The 26528-nt window shown below is 43.5% G+C and overlaps 1 protein-coding gene across 1 annotated transcript in view; it reads left to right on the top strand.

Moving 5' to 3' along the window:
* Positions 1-9983: 9983 nt before the first annotated feature.
* The window catches only part of RALGPS2 (Ral GEF with PH domain and SH3 binding motif 2), a 308189-nt gene continuing 291644 nt past the window's right edge, over positions 9984-26528 (top strand). Inside the window, exon 1 of the mRNA XM_057507909.1 lies at positions 9984-11454. The gene's annotated coding sequence lies outside the window, so the exon portion shown is untranslated. The remainder of the gene's footprint in view (positions 11455-26528) is intronic.

Below are 26528 nucleotides of genomic sequence, written 5' to 3' on the forward strand. Positions count from 1 at the left end.
ACTAGTTCATAGGAGTGTTGTGAAATTTCAACAGCTTTAAAATATGTCAAGGGTTTAGAAGACTGGCTGGCTAACAATGAACATCAGCAATTGTCATTCTTCTAGCTGCTCAGGACAAAATCCTAAGAATGATCCTTTATTTCTCTCTTTCCCTTACACATCACTTCAAACCCATCAGTAATTACCGTCCATTCTGCATTCAGATATAATCCCAAATCTGACCTCCTCTCACCATCTCTGTTGGTACTGGCCCACTCCAAGCCATGGTGGCCCTTCCAGTGGCCTCATAAATTGTCTCCCTGCTTCTGTTACGGCCATCTTCCCCACAGCAGTTCCCCTAAGAGCAGCCAGAGTGACCTTTTAAAAGTGTAAATCAGACCAGATCCCTCATTTTCAGACTGTTGAGGAATGCCCTCAAAAAGAAATGATGCCATTTGACCCATGAGCTTGACCCCAGCATCAGAGGCTCACTGCAGAGGCCCTGTCCTTGAATGTGAGGCAGTCCCAGAGGCTGCCCCGCAGACACAGCCTTGAGAGAGTTGTGCCGTTGAGACCATCTGGGCAGTATACCTGACTGAGCCCAGTTAGAGCTTCCCTAAAACTGTTAAGGTTTGCCGGGTGGGTGCAAAGATCTACTTATCTTGGGTCCACCCAAGACAAGCCTTGTATGTAAGTTCCCTGGCTTGTTAAACCGGCCACCTTCTGAATGGGGGTGGCCTGTCCCTTTCCAGTTTCTCCCTGCCCTCCACATGCAGGGTCCAGTGTCAGATCACACCTGGGAAGCTCCGGAGGGTCTTTCAGAGCAGCAGGTCTCAGAATATAAGTCACACCCCTCACTGTGACCAACAAGACCCTACTTGTTTTGGCACTTGCCCACCACTCACATTTCATCTCCTACCATTTCCCCTTCCTCCCTTGGTTCTGAATGTCACCTGGTCTCTCCTTACCCTTGTTGTCCTTCCTCTCTGCCTAGGAAAATGCCAGAGAAGAGGAGATGCAACTAGGGGCTGTTTGTCTCAGGGGGTGAGGGGAAGTTCCTCTGAGGAGGTGACATGTGGGCACACCTGAATAGTACTGGATGAGCCACACAAACACCTGGTGTGGGAAGCACAGGTACCTTTGAACATGCATGCGTATATTCCTTCACGGTGACCAGGTGCTCAGGATACTTCTGACCCTGTGCAGGGAGGTATCCATGGTTGTAAGGCAGCCTCAGAGCCGCCGAGCGCACACCTGGTCGGCTGGAGGGGTCCTGCTGTGGGGGCCAAGTACCGCCTTCCTACTCCCACAGCGGCGCCGGGACAGGCCCGTGGACCCCGACATCCTAGGGCAACGAGGGACCGCACAACGCCCTCCCCTTCCCCCGCTTCTCCGAAGCCTCCCTCCCATCCCTGAGCCTGTCTCTGGTCCCACAGGTTAGGAAATTACCAGCGGGAAATATCCCTATACTTGCCAGAGGCCCAAAGAGAAGGGCACGGCCTCCCCGGGGAGAGTGGGCTGGGCCGGAGCAGGTTTCAGGACTGAGGTAGAGGGCAGCTCGGTGAATAAATGAATGCTTGGAAGTAATGTTTAACCCAGGACGGCAAAGCGCCGACTGGTGACCGCCCTGCAGACCTCTTCGTTCTGCCACAGACTGGAAACCGGTCCACTGGCCCAGGACTTGGACACGTGGGAAAATTTAAAGCACCAGTGAAATCGTAGATGTCACTATCTTCGTCCGCACTGTTGGTATTACTGCCTTTCCAGTTTCTTCTTTTGCTGAAAGTGGATTCGGTCCTGGCACAGCAATGATAGCAACTTTATACGGAGCATTACCGGGCGCCAGGCTTTGTTCTTCGCGGTCTTGGCCTTGGGCCCGGGGTGGTGGGAGGGAGGGGGCGCACGGCCTGCAGTCCCCGCCGCGTCCGCTGGGTGGCGCGTGCGCTTGGTCCCGCGCCTGGAGTGTGAGGCGCCGGGCCCACCGCGGGGACCTCACCTGCGGCCTCACCCGAGCTCGGCGCCACAGATGCCTGCCTTTTGTTTTCCAAAACCTTTTTCCCTTGTAGATTCGCATTTCATAGAACAGGCTCCAAGGCCACCTGGGCTTGGGCACAGAGGGACTGGAATGTGGGAAAGGGTGTGCGGGGGTGGAGGAGGGAGAAGGAGGGGGGCTCTTGCAGAGTGAAATGAGGCGGCACAAGGGGATCAACGGTCAAGGCCGGGCCTGTGGTTATACTCCTGCTTTAATAGTTAAGCGTCCTGATCTTGGGGTTCGTGTGCAAATGCTGGGGTGGCAATGGGAGCTAGGGTGAATGTCCCGGGGGAGGGGAGGCAAGGGAGAATGGGGGTAGAGAAGTAGAGGGGAGTGGGGACAGACGCCTGGTCAGGTAGCACCCAGGTCGGCTGGATGGAGCCCCCTACCCGCCTCGTCTCCCACCTACGTGCAGTTGCCTGGCATCTCCTCTGGAGTTTCTGATTCTTGTGGGAACAAGCCCTGTCTCCCTACTTCTGACGACACTTTTTCTTCACCTGGGTGGTGCCCAACTCATGTTTGGTTTTCTGTTTGTAAGAAGAGGGACAGGTAAGGCATGAGAGCCTGGCATTCCTATGAAGGCTGTCGGGGGAAGCCAGGAAGTGGACCTGGATCGCCTGAGGATCTACGGACATCTTTGGAGCATTCCCCTTCAGGCACAAAACCGCCCGCGCCTGCTTTGGCACATCCACACACCACCTAGGATGCTTCTTGGCACATAATAGGGACTTCGTGTTTATCATCTGTGACAGAGGGAGCTGGAAAGCAACATCAGAATAATGAGCCCCCGGGTTATTTGGATTAAATGCAGATTCCACCTTCTCATTTTCAAAGGTTCTACTTCATGAAGAATGGGGCCCAGGAATCTGCACTTTGAGCAAACACCCCAAGAGATTCTGAGGCATGATGGGTAGACCACACCTGGAGAAATATCAGCCAGAGTTTTAGGTACCACTGTGTGATGCTGGGAAGCTTGGAGTCAGCAGCCCCCCTTCCTTTCCAAGCTGGCTCCAGGCCCCTTCCTGTAGCACTGTGTCCCCGGCCCCCAGCCTCTTCCTAGTTTTCCCCCACCTGTTTTGTTTTACCTGCCCTAGCTGGAATGCTGAGCCTGATTCTTTCAGAAGGTAAGTTTGTGTAGCATTGGATAAATTCTGAAATAAATGAACTTGTCATTTTCTAGCCATTCTTACAGACCCTGCATTCTGTGACCACTTCATTTTCTTTTCTTAAATGGACAAGTTCTTTTTTGAACCTAAACCACCCACCACTCCCACCTCCAATTCTCTGTGCATCCTGAACTCTGTATCCCCAGGCTGTCAACCACAATGTCCTTGATTCTTTAGACTCCACATGGAATTAGAGGGGCAAATTTTTTTTGGAAAAAAATTAGGAAGTGTCTGAATTTCTTTATGTATTGGAAAAACTTAAAACAAGTACATTTCCCTGGGATTTATTTTTTCTCAGCTCAACCTTCCATCATAAAAACAGAAGGTTGGCAGACAAATTATACTGAGAGTCGTCAGTTGGATATTTTATTATTGCATTTTTAAGAGCAGTATTTTATGATTGCTCTGATAATACAAGGGATGATACTTGTGAGAGTGAGTCAACAACACCTTCCCTGCTGGTGTCTGCCCTCTGATAACCTCGTGGGATGGAGACACAGCACCAGGAAGGGATCATCACAGAACATTAATAAGGTGGAAGGCCGAGTGCTGGCGCCGGGAATGCTTCCGAGACAAAGCAGTAACTAGGCCAGACAGGCCTGTTGTTTTTGCTCTTTGAGAGAGAACTGAGAAATGGAAAATGGTCTCTTTACCTTTCCAGCAAATACAGGGTCTTGCTCAGAATTTTCTCTGACTGTGTCCCCAAGACACTGGTCACCCAGTTACATGGAGACGGATCAAGAGAGAAGCTGTTTGTGAGAGTTCAGGAAAATGAATGTCCCCCTCAGCTCTGTGAGAGCAGACGAGTTCCACATGAGGTGAGAGAATGGGGGTGGGGAGGATAATAACTGAGCTCCAGATGCATCAGAACCCTCTAGAAGTCTGGGGGAAACACTTGAGTCACTTGCTGAAAATTTGTTGTTTGTTTTTTCCAGTATTTGATGGGGCTTCAGGAAAGAGATAACACATTACCTTCTTTGTTGGAGGGGTGCTAAACTGGCTGGAATCATCTCTGCTACTGCTACAGAAACAGCAATTCGACTTTATTTGTTAATCACAGAAACTTGCTCCGCGGCAGCCTCATCTGTCTGGGAGACCCCACCCAGGACCATGCAGAGGGACTAGCACAGGAACACACTGGCTCTTCAAGTTTTATTTTGACCACCCAAGTGCCAGGTATACCATTCTCGCTGAGAGGCATCCGTGTGATTGCCTGTTTACAGACCAGGAAGGCACGTCTGAGGAAGGTTAACAGCCTGGCCCCAAGTCACAACCCTTCACAGAATGAGCGGCCACCTCCCATGGCATCCTGGGTGGCTAGAGCAACTAAGGCTTCAGTAAGGGCGAGTGCAATGAAGGGCAGAGAGAGGCTCAGGGATGAAGCCCAGTTGTGAGTCACAGTCCACATTCTTCCATCTCCAGCACAGCTCTGCAGTCAAAAAGCCAGGACTTCAGCTTTTCTCCAGCTGATCTTCAGCTTTTTCATTGAAGACCCAAGAAATCTGTGCCCTTGCTTCTCTTCTTTAATTCTGGAGCTGTGTTTCATTCCCTACACCAAAGAATGCCATTATCATTTCATTCCCTAAACCAGAGAATAAATTCTGCAGTTATAAACATAAACATTACAAAGGACAAGCTCTGGCCCACAGGGAAGACAAGTACTTACAGGACAGCTACACGGAGCCTCGGGATTTATTTCCTAAGTCACCACCAGGGCATCCCAGAATGGCATTTTAGAGACAGAGAAAACTAAAATGTTCCCACTCTGATCTGTTACTTATCACAGCACCAAGAAAATGATAGAGGAGCAATTCTGGGCTAAAATTTGGAAGCGCCTGTGTCGTGTAGACCCAATCCAAAGCAGCCTGTTTGAAACAAAACATTTGCTTCTGAAACTTCTGAACGCTTCTTGGCCCTTGCATGTGGTAAAGCTCATCTAAACATTTTAGAAACCGTTTCAGCACACATGGTGGAAGCACAGAGAGGGAGTGGTGGTCTTTGTGGAGCTTGTCTTCATTTTGAATGTCATGCATAAATGAGAGGTGCGGAAAACTGAGGTCTTTCCAGGATGATGTTCCAGACAAAAACATAAAGAGAAAAGTGTTCAAGAAAATATTTGATACAATGGACAATGACATGAGCAGAAAGGCCATTATAAATTCTAATAAAAAATGTAACAGACAGATGTTCCCCTGCTTCCTCTGAGCCCTGGTTCAGGTCTGCCTCCACCACGGAGGCTCTTGGAGCAGCACTAGGATCTAAGCTCTTCATTCTTTAATACATCAAAAGTTTTTATCATGTGTGGACTATGCCACAGTGATCAGAACAATCCACTCTTTTTTCTTTTAATCAGGAATTTATTCATTTATTTTTTATTAAAGTATCATTGATACACAATCTTATGATGCTTTCACATACACAAAACAGTGGTTCAACATTCACCGGTATTATCAACACCTTATCCTCTCTATTGCGGTCGCTGTCTATCAACATAGGAAGATGTTATAGAGTCATTAATGGTATTCTCTGTGCTGGACTACCATCCCAGTGACCAGCCTGTGTTGTGATTGGGAATTACAGTGCCCCTGAATCCCCTTCTCCCTCCCTATCCACCCTCCCCAGTCCTTCCCCTTTGATAACCACTAGTTTCTTCTTCTTCTTGGTGTCTATGAGTCTAGTGCTGTTTTTGTTCCTTCCAGAACAATCCACTCTTACATTTGACTGATCTCCTGTCTCCAATACCCATTTTGGGGTCAAGGACTGCAACTTCAGTGAAAAGAATGACAATGCCTGGTAAAATTGCCTTTAGATTCAGGCAAAAGGAATTCTAGCACTTCCCAGGAATAAGCTCACATCTTCTCTTCTAGACCATTCTCCAAGTCTGTCCTCCCTGGGTGGACCATGTTGCCAGTTGGTGGAATGGCCAACGGGCAGCTATTTGGAGGGGGTCTGCTTGGACACAGAGCTGGGTGTCCATGTGCCATCTCCCTGGGCCACCACAGTCTAGTGTGGAGTTCCAAGGAGGTCAGGAGCTTTGCATTTGAACTAGACTTTCCAGTCTCATGTTATTCAGAGGAGCTTAAAACGTAGTGAGATAGGGGCACCTCACATACAGAGGTTGCCTTGCTCGCAGTGGAAGGGGCAAGGAGAGGCCTCCCAGAATTAGGAATGGGGCTTCCAATGGACCTCTTTATCCAGGCCTCAAAAATGTTCAAGGCAGCCTTGGAGTGTCTTGGCTAGCTCAGTCCCTGAAAGCTGTTTAAGTCTCATCTTGCTATTGCTGTCACCTATCTGGAGCCAAGAAACGAGTCACCAAAATAATGAAATGCGTAGCTATGCTTAAAAACAAAACCACAGGGACTTACTAAATAAATATGTTATGATAAACAAAGTGGAAACTGCAGGTCCCTGTAATGAATACAAAGACTCTGTTCCAACATGGAAAGAATGTTAAATGAGGGAATTTAAGGCAAAGGGGATAGTTAGTAAAGGCAATTGACACTGGACTGAGAATATACCAAGACTCCGGCTCAAAATCAAACATGCGTTATTTGCAGTAACCATTCTGTATACTGCTCTGTTGATTTAAAACACAGCATAACTTCATCCTGTAGGTGCCACTCATTTAGAACGTGGGTAAGTGTACATAGTTGGGCTAGACTGTCACTCTCTTCTACATGACTTAAAAGATTCACTAAGGAGACTCAGAGGACCAACAAGAATGCAGGGAGAATGTTAGGTTTAATTAAGAAATCAACTCTTTAAAGGACTTTAGCACAATGATTGTTGGTTTGCAAAATGTGCCATGAATTGTAAATGAGTCTTCCACACTTAGAAGAAAGCTGCACAGAATCTCTTCTTGGAAGGACTTAGGGGGCATTTTGGGTTGTTGAATAGTAGCCAATTGCATTTCGCTGTCATCAAGCAGTAATTACCAAGTCCTTTTAGGCCTAAGGACAAGAAGTAACATCTGTTAGGTGTTTACTACATGCTCAGCCCTTGGTTGAGTGTTTTCCAAGCGTTTAGCCCTCACAACAGGCCTATGAGGTATTAGTATTAGGGCCATTTTAAAGATGAGGAAACTGGGCACTTGGAGGCCAAGTGCTGTGCCCAAATTACCCAAATAAATACCAGGGAAATGAAAGTACAATAGGCTCTCTGCTTTTAAGAAGTTTAATACATACCTACATACACATATATATTTTTTAGTTTACTAGTATTTTATTAATGTTGTAAATTTTCTAATTTTAATAAGTTCAAACCAGTTTCATCTTCCAGTTGATCTGAATTTGTTTTCACTAAAATAAAACAATATGAAATATTATACTAACCAATTAACAATCATCATGTATTGTAATAAGAATGAGGAGAAAACTGTCTTATGGAATATCCAATCCATGCTTGAGAATCAACTGCCTACGGAACAGTTAAATCTCCAGTTGTAACATAGTATTTACTGTGCCTGAACAGTGACAAACACAGTGATGATTTTCTTAACAAACCTCAGGGAAGCTATTAACAAGTTGGCGTTTCTAACTCATGTGGAAATGTTCATTTTATTTATCAGAGAATCGTAGCCATGGTGTTCATTTAATTAAGAATCTGGTACTGTAGAACGGCATTTCTGTGACATTCATAATATTTTGGACAACCATGAATGCAAATGCAAAAGGAAATTGTTTGAGTATATAAATGTCAGCTTATTTTCTGTTGAACCTCCCATTTTACATGGCTTAAAAGCTGTTTAACAAAAGGATTACCGAAACACATTGTATCACTTTACAAGATTTTTTATGCCAAATTCATGTAACTAGGAACTGTGCTAGGCTCATTGACAGCCAGAAAGAAAAGGACCTCCAATTTCTGACAAGAACTAAGGAAACTGACTCTGTGTGTTACAAGGGGGGTTCAGATCTAGTAGCCTGTTCACCAGCTGATAAAATGTTGGCATATTCTAATTCGTGTACTAGGCATTATCAAATCTGAGAAAAGCAGAGAATGGGAAAGAGATGGGAATTGGAAGGAGACGAAGAGATTGGAAAAGGAGGCAAAGGTGCCTCTGATTGGTGGTGAATGGCCACAACTTCACCAGGAAAGTTCTCTCACCTGGCTACGCTGTGAGGTCTGATTATCTCAGGGGTCCATGTGGTAGGTGGGTGTGGCGCTCCACAGCACGGCCCTCCTGCACGGCCTCAGCTCAAGGGCTGATTCATTTGTTCACAGTAAGCACTTGTTCAGCACTAATTACGTGCTGGGCCCTGGGCAGGGTCAGGAGGCACCCACGCACAAGGAGAGCAGGTCCCTTGGAGCTGGCGTTCTGGTCAGGGGAGATAGTCTGTAACCAATTAGATAAATAATTGTGAGAGTAGCAGATGGCAATTTGTGCCATGAAGAAAATAAAGCAATGTAAGAGGGTTGATTGTGAAGGAGATGCAGAAGAGCTGTTTGTATAGGTGATTGGGGAAGGCCTCTCTGAGGTGGTACAGGGAAGGAGCCAGGCATGGGAAGCTCCAGGGGGAAAGTATTACAGACGGAGTACAAAGGTCCTGGGGCGGGAAGGAGTTTGATGGGTTTGAGGATGTGCAGGAAGGTGCCAGAACAGCATGTAGAAGAGGGGAAAGGAGATGAGGGTCAAGTCAGAGCCTTCCAGGCCAGGGCTGAACTCCTGGATGCACTTCTGAGTGGAATGGGAAGTCACTGGAAGATCTTAAGTAAGGAAGTGATGGGATCACTTCACATTTTTCAAATATTACTCTGTGGAGACTGTGTTTTAGGAAGAGAGCACGGAGGTGTGTGAAGAGAGTGGCCAGCTAGTCGGCATCCACCTTCTCCCCACAGAGAGGGGCGCAGGGATGGGCCTGCGCCCTGCTGGGGGCTGCAGCCCATCCAGGCTGTCTCTGTGGCAGTTAGAAGGGCAGACCCCTCTGTCTTTGGAATTGAGCACCCACCGCCACCACGTAGAGGAGCCGGAGAAGTGATGAGGGGCAGAGAGGGACGGGCAGTGTCGGGCCCACATCTCTCGTCCTTGAGGTCCAGGGACTGCCAGGACTCCTAAGCTCTCCACTCAATTCTGTAGCTTTTCACAGAAGGAGTTCTAACAAGTGCATGGACATTGGAGATGGAAAGTGGATGGCAAGGGAGGAGGGGATGAAAAATAAAGAGAGGAGGTAGTCTCTGGCCTTGGAGCTAAACGTGGGTGGGATCCGGGAGGAGGGAAGCAGAGGTGGTGTGAGGCTTGGCGCAGAGACCTCAAGACCTGCGACCCTGCGTATTTTCTGTCTAAACATCCAAGTTACTCATTTCCCTGGGTGACCCTGCGGCTGTGGGACCTGTAAACAGTACTGACTTTAAAAACATGAGAATGGTATTTAAACAGAGAAAACAAGGATAGTGCCTTGGTGTGTGTAACATAGGCAGCAAAGCAAAATCATAAGAATTTTCTTTAAAATATAGGGAAAGAAGATCTTGAACATCTTCTACAAACCCTAATGGAAACTAATAAAGATGAACAAAATACCACAAATATTGTCTTTATTCTGTGCAGTGTCATTATTTTATTGCAGCGATTGAGAAATATTTACAAAGGTCGTAGCTTCTCTCTTGCCTCAACCCCCAGTTCTGTTTTCTCCGAGGGGAGTTTAAGTTCCTCCAGAACAAACTGTCCGTGTACCCCAGAGGGGGCGGGCTGACCCCACGCAGCAGGTGGAGGTTGTTCAGAAGGCCCAGGAGTCAGGGGGCCTGCCTGGGAGGAGCTCGGAGGGGTGGAACAGTAGGTGGGCTTAGACGGGGGAGGAGAAATGCTTTGTTTTAAAGCATCAAGGCGCCGGCGTCCCTTCGCTGGGCTGTCTTCACGTCCTCCAGCCGGGCACCACCCGACACGCCGGGCCTGGCTCACCGCTGGGTGAAGTGGGGGAAATGCGCTCCCGACGGCGCCTCTGAGTCCTGCTGCGCCAGTGCGTGCGCGGGCATGTTGGCGGGACAGTGCAGGAGTGAGCACTTCCAGCTTTTCCTTACAGATCCCCGTCCCCCTGGGTGCCGATCTGCGGGTCGGGGCCCGCCTGTCTGTCTCCTCCCTGGAGACGAGCCCTCCCCGGGCCGGGTACTTCCGCCCCTCAGGTAGGAAGGATACTTGAGGTGGGTCAACCCCACCCGTTCACGTGGCCGGTCTAGACGCACCTACCCTACAGGATGCAGCCTTGCGCGCCCTACCTGGGCACTCCTGTTCCCTGGGCCGGGGCAGGCCTGAGAAACTGCGCTGCAAACTCATCTGGCCCCGCGCATCCCCCTGATTCTGACGTGCGGGCTGCGTACCACGTGAAAGACCGGATTAGAGGGAAGCGCCGCTGAAGGTCGGGTGGGTGTGAGCTTGGCCGGCGAGGCACCGCCCAGGAAGAGGAGAGGAGGGACCGGGTTCCAGAAGGCAGCTGCCTGTCCGGGAGGACAGCCGCTCTCACACGCAGGGGAGGAGCTGGGCCCCCTTTCCTCCCACCCCCTCCAGCTGGCTCTGCTCCCCCGTGGGCAGCTCTCCCCTGGGTACAAGCCAGAGCCACTCCCCGGGAACGCTCAGGTGACAGCTGTGCCCGGCCTCAGACACGGCCTCTCCGTGGCCCCTGCCTGATAAAGTTGCCAAATTCGAGTGTGACAGATTCCTGGTCGGGGACAGAGGGTGAAAACTATGGCTGATTCCAAAGCGTTGCTTTTTAAGCCCCAAACTCTGTGGGTGGTACCAAGGCACCTGACATTTCCGGAGCCCTCTTTTTCTGTGGGACTTAGGAATGCCTCAGCTCTGCACAGGCCTCATGCACCCTTGGACTTCTTGCCTTTTTTTTTTTTATGAGGTACACCATGGAGTCTCACATGAAGTATGAAAGTTACTTTAATTTTTCATCTACTTGTTATTAAGCAGGGGGAACATTAATCTCATTTTATAGACATAGATCATTTCTGGATGGATACAGCTCCCAGTTTTAGAGATTCTGACTTGAAGCTGTTCTTTCCTTACAAAGTTGTCCCTTTTGTATTGACCAAGTACATATCTCTGTGAGTGGTACCTGTGGGCCTGAGGAAACCGTTTTATGGAAAGAACCTCACCTGAGAAAGTCACCTGCTGCTGGCTTTGTGCTCTTTCCCAAACACCTGGTTTAGGGCTCTGCCCAGAATGGCTGCCTGATAAACGCTGCAAATCCCGGCCATGAATTTAGGCTTCACCAAGGGAAGGGATCCTGTGCCTTCAGTCCAAAGACTTCACGGAGATTAGGGGACTCTTCCACAGATGAGGTAGGAAATGGGAGTTTGGGTCAAAGCGATTATCTTAACTCCTTAGAAAAAAAGTATCTGAGGCCAAGTTTGTGTGTTAAGGCTTCCCTGGGAGGTGCAGTATCAAAGCAGCAGGAATGAGGCTGGGGGAGGAGGGGAGGCAGGGAAGGACGGACAGCAAATATCAAGCTGGCCACAGCATCCCCCCAAAAATGTAGCCTTTAGTTTGGCTACACAGAAGGTCTTCCCGGTGGGCCTAATGGACCCTCCACACTTCAGAGAGGGAGAGGAAGGAAAAAGAATGTGTCTGCTGGCTTGCCTGTCTCCTGTCTTGCTCGACGAAGTTAATTCCTTCTCAGTGCCTAGCTATGTTGCCAAGTAGTCAGTGGTGAAGCCAGACCTGTGCCCATGTTTCATTTATTCTGACTTGGCTTGGTGTCAGGCAACACAAAGAACATAGAAAAGCCCAGTGTTCACCCAGGGGCACTAGGAGCCTCAGCTGAGGCCGGAGGACAGGTGGGGCTGAGCACACCTGGGAGACATCAACTGAGTTTGGCTCAGAGATAAACAAGGAATTAGGGTTTTTTTAAAATTTTTTATTTTTATCTTGGTAGCATTAATATACAATTACATAAGCAACACTGGTTACTAGATTCCCCCCATTATCAAGTTCCCACCACATACCCCATTACAGTCACTGTCCATCAGTGTAGTAAGATTCTACAGAGTCACTATTTGTTTTCTTTGTGCTATACTGCCTTCCCCGTGCCCGCCCTACATTATGTGTGCTAATCATAATGCCCTTTATTCCCCTTATCCCTCCCTTCCCAACCACCCTCCCCAGTCCCTTTCCCTTTGGTAACTGTTAGTCCATTCTTGGGTTCTCTGAGTCTGCTGCTGTTTTGTTCCTTCAGTTTTTTCTTTGTTCTTATAACTCCACAGATGAGTGAAATCATTTGGTACTTGTCTTTCTCTGCTTGGCTTAATACCCTGAGCAAAATACCCTCTAGCTCCATCCATGTTGTGTATATGTACCACATCTTCTGTATCCATTCATCTACTGATGGACCCTTAGGTTGCTTCCATTTCTTGGCTATTGTAAATAGTGCTGTGATAAACATAGGGGTGCATCTGTCTTTTTCAAACTGGGCTCCTGCGTTCTTAGGGTAAATTCCTAAAAGTGGAATTCCTGGGTCAAATGATATTTCTATTTTGAGTTTTTTGAGGAACCTCCATACTGCTTTCCACAATGGTTGAGCTAGTTTACTTTCCCACCAGCAGTGTAGGAGGGTTCCCCTTTCTCCGCATCCTCACCAGCATTTGCTGTTCCTATTCTTTTCTATGTTGGCCATCGGAGTTAGGGATTTTTAAAAATGATGTATTCTTTGGCCTTCTCCCTGAAGCTGTAGTCCCACTAGACCTCCTAATGCCATTTACAACTTACTTCTTCCTCTAGACTCTGTCTTACCCAACATGTGGTGGCAAAAAGAAGAGTCCTGGAGACATCGTGGTGAAAACAATACAAATGGCCTCATTTCTGTGCAATGATCTAGTTGCTACTGTGCAACCTTGGAAAACTTATTTAACCTCTCTGAGCCAATATGGCAATTTCATAAGGATCAACATAATACGTACAACATAGTGTCCTTTTGAGAAGTCAGTGAAATAAGAAATGCCTGCACACTTTTGAAATTCTGTTGTGCTACAAGGTGAAGGGCTGCCATTATTACTACCCCCTCTACCTGCAGCCCCACCCACCATCCATCTTGAGACACTTGTGGCTTCTTTCTGGAACCCTCTTGCACTTGCTCCCAGCTGGGTTTCTAGCAAGTCTCCCTCCAGTTCTGGCCCCCAACCCCTTTGCGCCTTCAAGCTTGTCTGTCCCTTGAAACAGTGCTGGCACTCCATTAGGGAAAATTCTGACATTCCTATCAGGGACCTTACACTTTCAGCTATAGCGGTTTGCTAGGGCAATGATTTCACAATTTCACAGTGGAAAGGGCTCTCTTTTGGAACAGTGAGAAGCTCCCCACAAGTACCAGCGTGTCAGGAACCGCAACAGCTTGCTGGGGAAAAGCTGGTCTAACTGCGTCCTGGCGTCTCTGCATTCAGAAACCCAACTCAGAAAACAAACGCTGATGGGGCTTGTTCCTTTCATTGCTAAGCCCTTTCTCCCTTAGCAACCTTTCCTACGCATTGTCTCATTTTAGCCTCCCAGACCCCTGAAAGGTAGGAAGGGCATCTCCATCTTCTTTACTGTGGAGGAAGTGAAGTTTCAAAAAGAGTGAAAGATTTGCCCAAACCTGAGAACTGCCAGTCTGAGGCCAGGCAAAATGAGAGATCGTGTCTTCTGTTTTCTACTAAATACCACTGCTGTTAGTTTTGGTTTGTCCCTATTCCCTTTATTCTTGAATTTCACAACTTAGATCCCGAGGGAACATGTCCTGGCTTCCACCAGGTGCTTGTGTTCTTAATAACACAATTTCTTTAACTCACCAGGAAAGTCAGTCACAGAACGTCCTCAGGACAACCCAGCCGGCATGGCCAGCCTCCTGCTGGGAGCTCAGTGGAGGCCTCCACCGAGATGGCTTCGCGGGTGGAGAGAGCCTTGTCGCGATGCCATTATCTGCCCCAGAGTTCAGAGCTGAAGACTCGGGGTCTCTCCCAACTCAGTCTCATGCTTTGGGGCTCGCTGTGGGGTGGGGATATCAGAGCCCCACCCTCCGCCTCCATCCCCAGGGGCGCGAGGGCCAGACTGGGTAACTGCAGGTCCTTCATCGGGCTGATGTTCTGCTGGTTTCTGTTTTTCTGAGGGGACTGTGGAAAGCGGCAGTGTTTTAAGTGGGGTTCTGGGGAGTGTGAATGGAGTGAGCAGGGGCTGCAGAGTTGGGAAAAGAGCCTGGGAGAGTACTCTGGAGGGGGAGCAGAGAGGCTAAAGGTGATGGAATGTGGCTGTGTGACATGCCTTTACCCTCCTTTGTCTCCCTATGAGCGCCTCAGTCAAATTGCTGTCACCAGTTGGTGCTTTAGGAGTTAATGTGTGTGTTGGAGGGGCCAGGGACAGAGGTAGGGTGGAGCTAGCTGAGCAGGAGGTGAAAATGAGGCAGTGCCAGGACTCCTAGTCACATGCAGGTCCCAATCTAGAGGTGTCATTGTGGAAAAGGGGGTCTCTCTGGGCTAAACACTGGGGAATGGGTCTCTAATCTGAAGGTAAAGGTTTATCAAAAAATCTCTCCTTTACGTCTATTCCAAATCATTCCTCATTAAATTCAAATTCAAATCCATTTCTTCTGGTTTGGCTCAAGCTGCATCCTTGCCAGTGTCCCGAACTTTGACCCAGAAAACCCAGAACTGGAGAAAGAGGAGGCCCCAGGAAGGATGAGGTACGTGGCCAGTCAATGGGAAGTGTGGACCAAGTGGTTCTGGAAAATGAATTACACTGTTACAGAGGTTGGGACTGTTGCCAGAGGACAGAGCTATTATTATTCTGCAGAAAAGATAGTGAAGAATTCCCACTTGGTAAAATAAATTTTAAGGAAAGTCAGAAAAGCCTGGCTCTTCCAGTGGTATAAATTCTTATGTTGACAGACACCAGCCTGAAGCATCCCACGATCTTGACCGCGATGTGGGATACTGGCATGCACCCTTCGTTCAGGTGTGTCCAGAAGTGTCAAGCATTATTTAATCTCCTCAGCCCTGTCCTGTCTTACATGCAAATCCCCCCTCTGTTTCCATGTGTGACAGCCAGGCCTAGGCCCACGCCTGCCTTCTCAGCAGTGACATTTTTCCTTACTTGTTAACACAGTCCCACCTGAAGCTAAGGGTGTTTTGTGCAGAAACACACCAAATACTTGTCTTAGTTATAACTCATATAATAGCTCAGCTGTTATAACAAAATACAATTGACTGGGTGGCTGATAAACAACAGGAATTTATTTCTTACAGTTCTGGGGGCTGGAAGTCTGAGATCAGGTGCCAGCCTGTTGGGTAGGGGACACCTTCCAGGTCACAGACTTCTTGTATCCTCACATGGCAGAAAGGGCTTGGGAGCTCTGTGGGGCCTCTTTTATTCCAGGGGCACTAATCCTCCCTAAGACCCCACCTCCTAATACCGTCACACTGGGCACTAGATTTCACACATGAATCTAGGGAGAGGACACGAAGATTCAGACCAGGGCAGTGTCACGCTTTGCAAACCTAACTAGTGTCTGCCTCCATGCAGGGCCCCACCTTTAAAGGTAGCTAGGTTTTGTGTGTGTGTGTGTGTGTGTGTGTTTTAAAATAAAAATGCAAATAGTTATCCATATTCACATATATGTGTATGTCGTACATTTACATAGCAAAGTCAGGGAAGGTAATTAGGTCTTAAATGACATTAATATACTTGTTTTTAAGAACCATTGCTTTTTTATCAGCTATGGTTTAGATTTCAGAGCATATTACTTCTCATTTCACTTGACACATGAGAAAATTATTGCAAGCTAGTTGAGCTGTAAGGTGAACTTGTCTGTGATAATGGGACACAGCTCAGCAAAGACAGCAAGATCAGCTGATCAGTATTCTGTTCTCCACATGGTATATCTACGGACCTGGTTCAGGATCACCTCTTTATTCTCCAAAGGACTATGAGATTAGCCCCAGAGTGGTCCAAGAATGTCTTTTATACAATTAACCAGTTAAGACATCCATAAATTATATAGAGTGAATGAGCTCAAAGAGCCTGATTAATATTTGTAATTAATTCCGGACAGCCAACTTTGCATTGAACAAGCAGTCTAAATTTCCCAGATGGGTCTAGAGATTCTTGGGTGGGTGGGAAAAGTATCTTGCATAGAAAATATCTATTTAAACCTCCAGTCCTGCTATGCCAACTGTATCCATCAGGATAGGCTAGATACGCTATAACACCAACAGCCCCCAGATCTTAAGATGTGTGCCACAGAAGTTCACAGCTCACACCATACCTGCTGTAGGTCTGGGCAGGTAGCCAAGGCAACTGTCCTCTCATGTTGACTACTCAGCATTCCATTCTACCTTACTGTTCCTCCTTATCATTACACACTTTCCTGCTCACCACCACACATTAAGAGCGAGGCTTCTTGTGCTTAGGGACAGCAGACAGCATGTGGGCACTGCCCTGGGAAACCACTTCAACAGTGAAATCACCAGCAAAGAGCACACAAGTGAATAAAAGTCATTAAACAGACTCCGAAAAGGACATAGGTTTATAGTGTCGTTGCTGAGACAAGAAGGCAGGACAAATGCCTTATTTTATCAACTGGGAATGTATGTGTCAAATAAGTCAAAATTTTCACCATTTGCACATGTCCATGAATGACCGTGAAAGCAGTGTGAGTATTGATTGGGGGCTATAAATAAATGTTGGCAAGTAAGCAAATTTGCAAATACAGAACCCACAAATAATGAGGATAGACTGTACATAGAAGAGGGAAACTGGGCTGGTGAATACTGGTAATTTCAGTCACACTCCTTCATGGAAAACAGGAAAGAAATGAACATTTATGGAGTCCTTTTTAAAGTGTTCCTGGGTTCAGTTTTCTAGTACTTTGAGAATTTTTTCTTTTCTTGTGATGTCTTTGTCTAGTTTTAGTGTCTGAGAACTACTGTCCTCATAGAATGAGTGTTCCCTCCTCCTTTGTTTTTTGAAACAGTTTGTGAAATTTGGTAGCATTTACCAGTGAAGCCATCTGGTTCAGGGCTATGCTTTGTGGGAATTTTTTAAATTACTTATTCAATGTCCTGTCATACATCTCATCAGATTTACTATTTCTTCTTGAATCAGTTGGTAGTTTGTGTCTTTCTAGGAATCTGTCCATTTTGTGTAGGTTAATCTCCTGGGATACAGTTGTTCATAGTATTCTCTTATAAGCTTTTTTATTTCTGTGAAGTCATTGTAATCCCTCTGCCATCCTGATTTTGATAATCTGAGCTATTTTTTTTTTTTTTTGCCAATGTAGCTAAAGGTTCAATTTTTTAATCTTTTCCAGGAGCCAATTTTTTGAAATTATTATTAAAGCATCATTGATACACAATCTTATGATGGTTTCAAATATGTAACGCAGTGGTTCAACATTCATCCATATTATCAATTCCTCACCCTCTCCATGGTGATGACTGTCCATCAGTGTAGTAAGATGTTATAGAGACATGACCCTTTATTCTCTGTGCTGTACTACCATCCCTGTGACCAGCCTATATTGTGATTGCAAATGATTGTGCCCCTTAATCCCCCTCCCCTTACAGTCTCTTCTCAGTGTCTATAAGTCTATTGCTATTTTGATCCTTCTGTTTTGCTTTGTTTTCATACTCCATAAATGAGTGAAATCATTTGGTATTTGTCTTTCTCCACTTGTCTTACTTCACTGTGCATAATACCCTCTCGATCTATCCATGTTGTTGCAAATGGGAGGATTTCTTTTCTTTTTATGGCTGAATAACATTCCACTGTGTACATATACCACATTTTCTTTATCCACTCATCTACTGATGGACACTTAGGTTGCTTCCATATCTTAGCTATTGTAAAAAGTGCTGCAATAAACATAGGGGTGCATGTGTCGTTTCAAATCCCCTTTCTCCACATCCTTGCCAGCATTTGCTGTTTCTTGTCTTTTGGATAGTGACCATCCTAACTGATGAGAGGTGATATCTCATTGTGGTTTTAATTTGCATTTCAAGGAACCAACTTTTAGTTTTGTTGATTATTTTTATTTTTCTCTTCTTTATTTCATTTATTTTCACTCTAATCTGTATTGCTTTCTTCCTTGTGCTTGATTTGGATTTGATTTGTTCTTATTTTCTAATTCCTTAAGGTGGAAGTTGTTTTGAGATCTTTCTTCTTCTTAAATACAGACATTTAGACCTAAAAATTTCTTTCTAAGTAGTGCTTTCTCTGCATCCCATAAGATTTGGGAGTTGTGTTTTCATTTTCATTCATATCAAAGTCTTTATTCTAAGGGTCCTTGTTATTTCTTTTTTTGATCCATTGGTTATTTAAGAATGTGTTGTGTAATTTTTATATATTTGTTGAATTTCCCAAATTCCCTTCTATTATTGGCTTCTAATTTCATTTCATTGTGGTTGGAGAATGTATTTTGTATGATTTTAATCCTTTTAAAATTATTGGGACTTGTTTTATGGTGAAACATATGGTCTGTTCTGGAGAAAGATCCATGTGACTTTAACAGAACGTATGTTTTGCTGTTTAGTAGAGTATGATGTAGGTATCTGTTATGTCTAGTTGGTTTATAGTGTTGTTCAAGTTTCTGGTTTTTTTTGTTGACTTTTTGTCTAGTTATAACCATTGAAAGTCAGGCATTGAAGACTCCAGCTATTATCACCAAATTACCTGTTTCTCTTTTCCATTCTGTCATTTTGCTCTTCCGTTGGGACTTTGTTGATAGGCACTTATGTGTTTGTAATTGTTTTATCTTTTTTGATGGATTGAACCTTTTATCATTATAAAATTTATAATGTCTAGCTATATATAATGTCTTCTTTTTGTCTAGCAACAGTTTGTCATATATTGGTATAATACAGTATAATTAACTTATATAATATTTTATCTGCTATTAATATAGTTACTCCAGCTCTCTTTTGGTTGTGTGGTATATTATTATTCCATTGTTTTACTTCCAACCTGGATCTGAAGTGTTATAGGCTCTTACAGAAAGCATATAGTTGTATCATGTTGGTTTATTTATTTATTTTATTAAAGTATCATTGATACACAACCTTATGTTGGTTTCAAATGTTCTGCACAGTGTTGCAACAGTTACCCATATTATTAAATCCTCACCCTCTCTAGTGCTGTTACTATCTATCAACGTAGAAAGATGTTACAGAATCATTCACTATATTCTCCATGCTGTACCACCATCCCCTTTACCTATTTATATTGTGATTACTAATTATTGTGCCCCTTTATCCTTCTCACCCTCTTCCCCCATTTCCAATCCCTCCCCCTAAGTAACCACTAGTCACTTCTCAGTGTCTATGAGTCTGCTGCTGTTTTGTTCCTTCTGTTTTGTTTTGCTTTTATATTTCACAAATAAGTGAAATCATATGGTATTTGTCTTTCTCCATCTGGCTTACTTCACTGAGCATAATACCCTCTAGTTCCATCCATGTTGTTACAAATGACACAATTTCTTATCTTTTTATGGCTGAATAATATTCCATTGTGTATATGTATCATGTTGGTTTATTTTTATTTTTATTTATTTTTATTATTTGTTTGATTTTTATACTTGATTTATATGTGAATCCCACATTTCTCCCTTATTATTATTATTATTATTTTTTTTAAATAAAATGCTGAAGTGGTAGGTAGATGCAAGATAAAGGTAGAAAACATAATTTAGTGCTGTAAGAGGGCAAATGTAGATGATCAGGTGTGTGCCTGTAGACTATGTGTTAATCCAAGCTAGACCAGGGCAATAAAACATCCACGTATGCAGAAGATTTCTCTCAGAACGGGGGGGTGAGGTTCTAAGCCTCACCTCTGTTGATCCCCAATTTCTCTCCTGATGGCCCCCCTGTGACTGTGCCTGTCTTAGGTTGTTCCTCCCTTGAGGAATCTTACATGTTGGTTTATTTTTATCAATTCTGTCAATATCTGCCTTTTAATTGGAGTATTTAAGTGATAATCTTACTGCAGATCCTTTGTATATGATGAGTTGCTTCTTTCTCACTATTTTCAAGATTCTCTCTTTGTCTTTGTCTTTTGACAGTTTGCTTTTGTTGTCTCTGAAAATCATAAATGAAACTTAAGCTGTTCTCAAAATCCACATGGCATAACCACTTTTAACCAATCGCATTTCAAGAGGAAAACTCTAGTGCTATAACCAGTCATTGTAAAAAATAAACAGCCTCTGTATTTTCACAATATAAGCTATCCCATAATAATACACCTCTGAGCTGCATCCACTGTTGGTTTGAAAGCTCCAGTTTTTGAACTGCTTTTATGCATACAATAAACTCTTCCTAATTTAACTCTTACTACTTTAATGATTTGGAGATTTTAATTTTGCTATTGCTGGATTTTTGACAGTAACTAATCCATAAATAGCAGACTTATGATGATTATACAGGCACATGTATATAGATCCCAGTAACAGGGTCTCACTTAATGCTACTGTAATTTTTTTCTTTTTTTGGGACTTTATGTTCAAAGGGTAATAATACTACTCTGTGTCACATTATCTTTTTCTCTTTTTTTGAAGTATAATTGACATCGGTTTTAGGTATATAACATAATGATTCAATACTTGTATACACTGTGAAATGATCAGCACAGTAAGTCTAGTTAACATCCATCACCATGCATAGTCACAGAATTAAAAAATTTTTTTTCTTGTGATGAGGAATTTTGGGATTTACTTTCTTAGCAACTCTCAAATATTCATTACATTATTATTGCCAATAATCACAGTGCTAAACATATACCCCATAACTTGTTTATTTTATAACTGGGAGTCTGTACCTTTTGACCTTCTTCACCTATTTTGCCTGCTCACCCCACCCCCTCACCCTTGGCAGCCATCAGTGGGTGCTCTGTATCTATGAGCATATTTTTTATTTGTTTTGTTTTGTTTTTCAGATTCCACATGTGAGTGAGGTCATATGGTATTTGTCTTTCTCTGTCTGATTTCTTTCACTTCACATAATGCCCTCAAGGTTCATCCATGTCATTGCAAATGGCAAGATTTCATTCTTCTTTATGACTAAATAGTACTCCATCGTGTGTGTATACCAACTGCATCTTATTTATCCATTCATCCATTGATGGACACTTACATTGTTTTCCTATTTGACCATTATAAAAATGCTGCATGTCTATTTTTGAACTAGTATTTTCATTTTCTTTGGATAATATGCAGAACTGGAATTGCTGGATCTTATAGTAGTTCTATTTTTAATTTTTTTAGAAATCCCCATACTGGTTTCCATAGTGGCTGCACCAATTTACACTCCCACCAACAGTGCAAAAAGTTTCCCTTTTCTCCACTTCCTGGCCAATACTTGTTAACTTTTCGGCAGTTTGATTTTGATGTGTCCAAGTGTGGATATTTTGAGTCTATGCTACTTGAAGTTTGTTGAGTTTTTAGGTGTGTAGGTGAATGTTTCTAATGAAATTTAGAAAGTTTTCAGGCTTAATTTTTTCAAATATTCTTTTGCCCTTTTTCTTTTTTTCTGGAATCCTAATTTTACATATCTTGGTGTATACTTCACTATGTCCCACTCAGGTCTTTGAGACTGTTCATTTTTCTTCATTCTTTCTTCTTTCTGTTTCCACAGCTGGGTAATTTCTATTGACCTATCTTCAAGTTCACTAATCTTTTCTTCTGCATGCTCATATCTCCTGTTAAGCTCCCCTACTAAGTTTTTTCATTTCAATGCCAAAATTTCAAATTGCTTCTTTTTAAATAATTTCTCTTTATGAATATTCTCTATCTGGTGATGTATAATTGATATATAATTCTTATACTTTTCATTAGTTATTTAGACTTGTTTTCTTTTAGGTCTTTGAATGCATTATATTTTATTATTTATTTATTATTATTATTTAATTAAGGTATCATTGATATATAATCTTACGAAGATTTCACATGAGCAACATTGTGGTTTCAACATTCGCCTATATTATCAAGTCCCCCCCTGCCAGCCCATTGCAATCACTGTCCATCAGCATAGTAAGATACTATTGAGTCATTACTTGTCTTCCCCATTTGCATATGTTTTAAATAGCTGATTTAACATCTTTGTCTAGTACAATGACTGGGCTTCTTCAGGAACAGTTTCAATTGATTGCTTTCTTCTTTCTCTGTGTATGGGCCACGCTTCCTGTTTATTATTTAAAATGAGCATTTTAAATAATAGAATATGGCAACTCTGGAAATCAGATTTTCTACCCTTCCCAAGTTTATTTTGATGTTGCAGTTTGTTATTGTTTGTTTATTGAATTACCTGAGCTAAGTGTATTTCATTTGTTATGTGTGGCCACTGAAGTCTCTGATTAGTTAGCTCAGTGATCAGCTAATGATCAGACAGAGATTTCCTTAAATGACCAGAACCAATGAGTCTCTATCCTTGCCAAGGACTCTGTGTGAGTGTTGGATGCCTTCAACACTAAGCCAGACAGTTCACAACCTGCCTTAGCCTTTACGTCCTGCTTTTTCTGAGTCGCAGAGTCAGCCAGAGGTGAGAGCTGAGGGCCATCTCAGGTCTTTCTTGAACATGTACACAGCCCTGGGCATGTCCACAGCCCAAAATACATATGTGACCTGTAGAGTCTAAGGAATTCATCAGAGTATCTCAAAGTCCGTATAAACATTTAACTCTACAGCTTTTACTTTTAAACTTTTTCATTATCCTATGTTTACCCCACCTGTTATTTACCACCTTAAGCAGCTATAAAATTAAATAATTGCCTCTGATTGTTGTCAAAAAATATACCAGGATAAAAGGCTTTTCAGACTGGGTAAGTTCCAAGGTAGGTCAAATAAAGATAGCCTTGCGAGTGGGATCTTTCAGGTAATCTACAGACAGATCAAATGACAGTTTTCTGTCAGAATGAGGTTTGAAGGTGCTCAATCCTGTTTTGCCCCCTCCAGTAGCTGATGGGTTTTTAGTTTCCACCATAACTGGAGGCTGTTGGTTTTTAAGGCCACCACAGAGCTGGAGAAGAGGCATGTTAAAATTTGCTGCTTACTGAAATTCAGTGTTTTTTCTTGCATAAATGTCTATGGATTAAATAAATAGGCCAATCAAAATGCCTTTAGTCAATTTCTAGAGGTTCAAAAAAGGTTTTGACCATTTTTGTAACTTTTCTCATTGCTTTTATAGAGGAAAAGGTTTTTGGAGGTCCTTACTCCACCTTTTTCACTCATGTCACTTGGTAGCTATTATGAGCTCTCTGTATCAGTTAGGGTTAGGTTCATTTTCATGTGACAGAAAACCTGAAGTAACAGGGCTTCAAAGCACAAGCTGTGTTCTCTCACATTAAATTTTAAAACTAAGTTCAAACAGTTCAAAATGTTCAGGGACAGCAGCTTCTTTGAAAGCTCTGCCATCCCTGAGGCATGACCCTCATTTTCATGGGCTAAGATAGCTGCTTGAGCACCACCTATCACATCCACATTCCAGGAAACAAGATCAAGGAAAAGGTGAGAAAGAACACACACCCTTCCTTTTAGGACACTTACCAGAAATTGCCCATCATTCTTCAGAACATAGTCACATAACCACACCTAATTACATAGGAAGTTGAAAAATATGGTCTTTATTTAGGAGGTCAGCTAAAAACTAAGGGTTTATTATTAAGGAAGAAAAGAAACTAGCTGTCTCTTGAACATGCATTTGACAGGTGAAGAAACTGAGGTTTAGAGAAGTTCAGTAATTTACTCAAGTTCACCTTGGCAATGTGTAGAGGTGCTAAGATTCAAATCATGTGGACTGACCCTAAAGCCAGTATTTTTGTGTGTGTTTGAACAGTTCTCTCTCTTTTTTTAAAATTAAGGTATCATTGATATATAATCTAATGAAGGTTTCACATGAGCAACACTGTGGTTACTACATTCACCCATATTATAAAGTCCCCACCACATACCCTATTGCAGTCACTGTCCTTCAGCATAGTAAGATTAAAGCCAATATTTTTAATTGCTCTTCTATACAGATTGAGAGAAGTTAAATAACTTGAGGGCAAATGCAGTTCTGTCTGACCCCAAAGATCATCCTTTTTCCATTATTTACTCCAAACCATCTATATTACTTTGGTGGGCCACCTAGAGGAGTGACAAAAAGTAGACCTCACAGTTCAAGCTGAAAATGCCTGGTAGAGATCCATTAAAATACCTAAATAAAGTTCATCAAGTGTCCTTTAAACACAGGACAAAGGGAGCTCCTGAAGGACAGCGAGTGAACCGAGATGATAGATAATCAGATATAGAGCCATTAGGAGACAAATGCTGTGGAATTTGCTTGCTTTCAGAAGCAAGATTAAGGAAACATAAGGTACAGGCTATGAATTGCTATTAAGAAATCAGTATTGAAAGTTGCAATCTTGAACAGAACCCTAAGTACATTTTGTTCCCCACTAATTTCCTGGACTCCCAGCCCCCCTCCAACCAGTTAGTGGGTTTTATTAGCTCTCACATTTAGCCCTGGGATGGGGTGAGATTCAAATTAAGCCCACGTTATAAAGTTTCACGGAGCCCACCCAAGGTATAAGGGAACAAACCCCAGGGCCCTTCTTGACTCACCTATTTCTTTTCTTTTGTCAACTCTTATTTTTCCTCACCTTGGATTATTCCAAAGCTGAGTTCATTGAGACCTGAATAGGTAAGGTCATATTGTAATTACAAATTCAGGACAGGTTTTCAGTTCAACCAGAGCTCCTCTTCACAGAGCTCACAGAAGACACCCTCACCAAGGGGGTCAATATAATTGCAGTTTGATAACCGAAGCACAACTGAAGCTGTGGTGACTAATAACAGCCCCATTCCCAGCCACCCAAAGGGTAAACCACTCTTCTCTGTGGTTTGAATCTATCACCCGCACATCAAAGACTCGGTTGCAGCAGCTGGAGTAATTCTAGCTCTATCTAGTGATGTGTGTTTGGGTGTCTGAAGTTAAAAAACTCACAGTTGGACCTTGAGCCACAAAGGGAGCTGCCATCTGTCCCCTCCTTATCATCTAGAAACCTTCTTACTAGCTCATAGCAGATCTCCATTGCTAAGAGCTCCCTCCTGGCACCACACAACCTGTGCTGAGACCTTCCCTTTACTCGCGTGCACATATACCTACATAGACACACAGGTGCTGGAACAGCTCCAACCTGTGCTTTTATCCTCAACTTCAAACTTTTTTTTTCAGGCTTCCCCACTGGTCTTTCTTTAGCTTCACACTTGGATTCTTTCTCTCTACAACAAGATTAACAGTTGTCTATCATGTGAATACCAGGTTTCCTTTTATTTTTGACATTTAATTAAACACTTTATTTTGAGATAGTTATAGATTTGCATGCAGTAGTAAGAAATTATGCAGGGAGATACCATGTGTTCTTTACCCAGTTTCTTCCAATGGTATCATCTGGCAAAACTGTAGTACAAATCGCAACCAGGATATTGCCTTTGGTATAATCTCCAGATCTTATTCATATTTCCACTGTCTTACACGTTCCCCATTTGTGTATGAGTGTATATTTAGTTCTATGCTTGTCCATCACCATCACTTGTGTTGTCTTGTATGGCCCCACCCACTCCCTTCTTATTCCCTCCTTGACCCCCTAGCATCTGGCAACCACTAATCTGTTCTCCATCACTATAATTTGTTGCAAGAATGTTATATAAATGAAATCATAGCATATGGAACCCTTTGGGATTGGCTTTCTTCACTCAGCCTAATTCCCTTGAGATCCATCCAAGGTCTTACGCATATCAGTTGTTTGTTCCTTTGTACTGCTGAAGAGTATTCCAAGGTGTAGATGTACCACAGTTGATTTCACCATTTACCTACTGAAGGACATCTGGGTTGTTTCCAGTTTGGGGCTACTATTAAGAAAGACTCTATGAACATCCACATATAGGTTTTTCTATAAACATAAAACATTAAGTTTTTATTTCTCCAAGTGCCCAAGAGAGCTGTTGCTGGGTCATAGGATAATTTACAAGAAACTACCAAAATATACTCCAGAGTAACTGTAACCACCAGCAATGTGTAAGGGGTCCAGTTTCTCTGCATCCTTGCCAGCAATGGATATTACCACTAGTTTTTATTTTAGCCAGTCTGATAGGTGTGTAGTGAAAGCTCATTGCAGTGATTTAATTTTTTAAATCTATTTTTACATTTCAGCTTTTAATTGTTGTTGATTATTTGTGCAGTTTTCATATGTTTTTATTTTTCAAGAAGCTTATTTGCTACTGAACAATTGTGTGAAGTGTTGGAAAAATTCAAATAGTGTTCCCATAATTCCATTTCACTCATTGGTCCACACTTTTTTTAATATGCCAAGAATTCTATCAGTGCCTGCTTTTGAGACATGACTTGATACACAATATTGAAACTTTTTC

Source organism: Manis pentadactyla, chromosome 9 (assembly GCF_030020395.1).
Source record: "Manis pentadactyla isolate mManPen7 chromosome 9, mManPen7.hap1, whole genome shotgun sequence".
NCBI classification, from domain to species: Eukaryota; Metazoa; Chordata; class Mammalia; order Pholidota; family Manidae; genus Manis; species Manis pentadactyla.